The sequence below is a fragment of the Coregonus clupeaformis genome, chromosome 23 (genome assembly GCF_020615455.1).
Source record: "Coregonus clupeaformis isolate EN_2021a chromosome 23, ASM2061545v1, whole genome shotgun sequence".
NCBI lineage: Eukaryota > Metazoa > Chordata > Actinopteri > Salmoniformes > Salmonidae > Coregonus > Coregonus clupeaformis.
This window is the reverse complement of record NC_059214.1, coordinates 30871881-30876822: the sequence shown is the minus strand read 5'-3', so window position 1 is coordinate 30876822 and position 4942 is coordinate 30871881.

The window sequence follows — 4942 nt, the reverse complement described above, 5'->3', positions numbered from 1 at the left end:
TAGGCCTGATCACCGACAACGATGAGACAGCCCTTGGTCCCTCAACGTGACCAAGACAAAGGAGATGATTGTGGACTACAGGAAAAAAAAGAGGACTGAGCACGCCCCCATTCTCATCGACGGGGCTGTAGTGGAACAGGTTGAGAGCTTCAAGTTCCTTGGTGTCCACATCACCAACGAACTATCATGGTCCAAACACACCAAGACAGTCGTGAAGAGGGCACGACAAAGCCTATTCCCCCTCAGGAGACTGAAAAGATTTGGCATGGGTCCTCAGATCCTCAAAAAATTCTACAGCTGCACCATCGAGAGCATCCTGACTGGTTGCATCACCGCCTGGTATGGCAACTGCTTGGCCTCCGACCGCAAGGCACTACAGAGGGTAGTGCGTACGGCCCAGTACATCACTGGGGCCAAGCTTCCTGCCATCCAGGACCTCTATACCAGGCGGTGTCAGAGGAAGGCCCTCAAAATTGTCAAAGACTCCAGCCACCCTAGTCATAGACTGTTCTCTCTGCTACCGCACGGCAAGCGGTACCGGAGTGCCAAGTCTAGGTCCAAAAGACTTCTCAACAGCTTCTACCCCCAAGCCATAAGACTCCTGAACAGCTAATCATGGCTACCCGGACTATTTGCACTGCCCCCCCCACCTCATCCTTTTTACGCTGCTGCTACTCTGTTAATTATTTATGCATAGTCACTTTAACTCTACCCACATGTACATATTACCTCAACTACCTCAACTAGCCGGTGCCCCCGCACATTGACTCTGCAACGGTACCCCCCTGTATATATAGCCTCCCTACTGTCACTTTATTTTACTTCTGCTCTTTTTTTTCTCAACACTTTTTTTGTTGTTGTTTTATTTTTAAAAAAATAAAAAAAAATAAATGCACTGTTGGTTAAGGGCTGTAAGTAAGCATTTCACTGTAATGTCTGCACCTGTTGTATTCGGCGCATGTGACCAATACAATTTGATTTGATTTGATTTGATTTATTGTGAGTGTAGCGAAATGCTTGTGCTTCTAGTTCCAACAGTGCAGCAATATCTAGCAAGTAATATCTAACAGTTCCACAACAAAAACCTAATACACACAATCTAAATAAAGGAATGGAATAATAATACATAAATATATGGATGAGCAATGTCATTATCAGAGTGGCATAGGCTTAGATGCAATAGATAGTATAGAATACAGTATATACATATGAGATGAATAATGCAAGATATGTAAACATTATTAAAGTGGCATTATTAAAGTGACTGGTGTTCCATTTCTTAAAGTGGCCAGTGATTTTCAAGTCTGTATGTAGGCAGCAGCCTCTCTGTGCTAGAGATGGCTGTTTAACAGTCTGATGGCCTTGAGATAGAAGCAGTTTTTCAGTCTCTCGGTCCCAGCTTTGATGCACCTGTACTGACCTCGCCTTCTGGATGATGGCGGGGTGAACAGGCAGTGGCTCGGGCGGTAGTTGTCCTTGATTATCTTTTTGGCCTTCCTGTGACATCGGCTGCTGTAGGTGTCCTGGAGGGCAGGTAGTTTGCCCCCGGTGATGCGTTGCGCAGACCGCACTAACCTCTGGAGAGCCCTGCGGTTGTGGGAGGTACTTACCTTGCCGAGGAACTTAAAACTTTCCACCTTCTCCACTGCTGTCCCGTCGATGTGGATAGGGGGAGTGCCTGGACGACACAATGCGGAGTGCCTGGACACAGCCCTTAGCCCTGGTATATTGGCCATATATCACAAACCCCTGAGGTGCCTTATTGCTATTATAAACTGGTTACCAACGTAATTAGAGCAGTAAAAATACATGTTTTGTCATACACCTGGTACACGGTCTGATATATCACGGCTGTCAGCCAATCAGCATTCAGGGCTCGAACCACCCAGTTTATAACGTACATTCTCACCTCTCAACACTTGACAAGTATTCACAGCTTCTTATCATACATTTCTACTCTACATTGTCACATCTTTTCATAGGCTGTACACAGCTTTTTACCGTACCGTTTCCCCTTACACTCTCACCCCGTTTTTTTTTACAGGCTGTCCACAGCTGGTACACCCTCAGTTGATTTGCCAGGAACATCTCCTGTAATGTAGGAACCTGGTGTCCGAGTCCTTTTACTCAAAGGTGCGAGAGCAGTAAGTGATGGAGTCTATTCTCTCCCAAACTCCCCCACAGATGGGCTGTGTTAAACATTGATAGGCTGAATGCAGAGAGGAGAAAGAGAGAGAAAGAAATAGAGAGAGATGAAGGTAGAAAGGAGTGAGAGCAGTCCCATGCTGATACTCTTCCTCCGTAGGTAATGTTCTGTACTGCTGGTATTCCACTGTGCAGGAGCAACATCTGCTAGAAGACTCAGGACTCTCAGAAACACACACAGCATCCCTCTCGGGGTTGTACATGCAATACCACAAACAATGTGTTGACAGCTCTTAGGTATAGTGCAGAATATTATTAAGATGCTCCTAATAATTTATTATTAAGTGATTGGTTTATTCACATATAAATCATAATAGTAGAATAGTGTTACTATTACAAACTACATTTATTATAAATGAATATAAAGACTGATTACAGTAAAGCAACTATCTGTGCCACTGCACACAGTTTCCACTAGAGTGAGCTGTTTCACTGAGATCCAGTGTATACATAACCAGCCAGCCATAACCACAACTTTTGTCATGCCTCACATACATGCACAGCCCACTTCCCAATGGTGAGAGAGATGGAACATTCACTGATGAAAAGCTTGCAATAATGTATATTTGGTAATACACTACCGTGTGCGTGTGTGAATGTTTCCGTTCTCTTCATAGTGTGACTGCTGTGACCTACATAGATGACAGTCAGACTGCAGGACCAGAGATGACTAGGCCTTTCAGAGCTCAGCAGAACTCAGCAGGAACACAGATACTTCCTCTTTACAGGGTAGAGACGTACTTACTTCATGACAAGGAGAGAGGTGTTATAACCCACCACACGAGACAGGGGGATGGAGAAAAAGTAATGAGAGACAGAAGCTGAGCGAGAGACGGAGAGCCCCACACTGACAGAGTTAGAAAACCGAGAAGGTCAATCATGTCACAATGCTTTCTTCAAACTACTCTATATTTATTACAAACCAGATAATGCACCAGCAACTTTACAAATGAAACATGTCTGAGAACAATATTCTATTAATACATCTAAGTCTTCTGGACCTAATCTGTCCAGATAAAATGTTTGTGATATCATGAAGTCTTTCTCAGAGTTCTTTCAGAAGTGCTTCAAACAAGTTAAGAAATAAAACTGATTCATTCTTGAGGCAAAATGTTGCAAATGAGTACAGAACATGGCATAATATCTTTCAACAATTCATAAATATAATATTTGTGAAAAACTCATTCATACAAACGATGATCAGACATGAATCAAGGTTTCAGCGTATCTGCTAGTCAGTGAGTCTAGAGCTTTGAGTCATCAGAGAAAACTAACGTAAAACGACATAAAAAAAATTCTCAAAGTTAAAGCAGTGCTAATGTACACTACCGGTCAAAAGTTTTAGAACACCTACTCATTCAAGGGTTTTTCTTTATTTTTACTATTTTCTACATTGTAGAAAAATAGTGAAGACATCAAAACTATGAAATAACACATATGGAATCATGTAGTAACCAAAAAAGTGTTAAACAAATCAAAATATATTTTATATTTGAGATTCTTCAAATAGCCACCCTTTGCCTTGATGACAGCTTTGCACACTCTTGGCATTCTCTCAACCAGCTTCACCTGGAATACTTTACCAACAGTCCTGAAGGAGTTCCCACATATGTTGAGCACTTGTTGGCTGCTTTTCCTTCACTCTGCCGTCCGACTCATCCCAAACCATCTCAATTTGGTTGAGGTCGGGGGATTGTGGAGGCCAGGTCATCTGATGCAGCACTCCATCACTCTCCTTCTTGGTAAAATAGCCCTTACACAGCCTGAAGGTGTGTGGGGTCATTGTCCTGTTGAAAAACAAATGATAGTCCCACTGAGCCCAAACCAGATGGGATGGCGTATCGCTGCAGAATGCTGTGGTAGCCATACTGGTAAATCACAGAGAGTGTCACCAACAAAGCACCCCCACACCATAACACCTCCTCCTCCATGCTTTACGGTGCAAAATACACATGCGGAGATCATCTGTTCACCCACACCGCGTCTCACAAAGACACAGCGGTTGGAACCAAAAATCTCAAATTTGGACAAATTTCCACCGGTCTAATGTCCATTGCTCGTGTTTCTTGGCCCAAGCAAGTCTCTTCTTCTTATTAGTGTCCTTTAGTAGTGGTTTCTTTGCAGCAATTCGACCATGAAGGCCTGATTCACACAGTCTCCTCTGAACAGTTGATGTTGAGATGTGTCTGTTCCTTGAACTCTGTGAAGCATTTATTTGGGCTGCAATTTCTGAGGCTGGTAACTCTATAATGAACTTATCCTCTGCAGCAGAGGTAATTCTGGGTCTTCCATTCCTGTGGCGGTCCTCATGAGAGCTAGTTTCATCATAGCGCTTGATGGTTTTTGCGACTGTACGTAAAGAAACTTTCAAAGTTCTTGAAATGTTCCGTATTGACTGACCTTCATGTCTTAAAGTAATGATGGACTGTCGTTTCTCTTTGCTTATTTGAGCTGTTCTTTCCATAATAGGGCTATCTTCTGTATACCTCCCCCCTACCTTGTCACAACACAACTGATTGGCTCAAACGCATTAAGAAGGAAAGAAATTCCACAAATTAACTTGAAATGCATTCCCCATGACTACCTCATGAAGCTGGTTGAGAGAATGCCATGACAGTGCAAAGCTGTCATCAAAGCAAAGGGTGGCTATTTAAAGAATCTCAAATATAAATTTGTTTAACACTTTTTTGGTTACTACATGATTCCATGTGTGTTATTTCATAGTTTTGATGTCTTC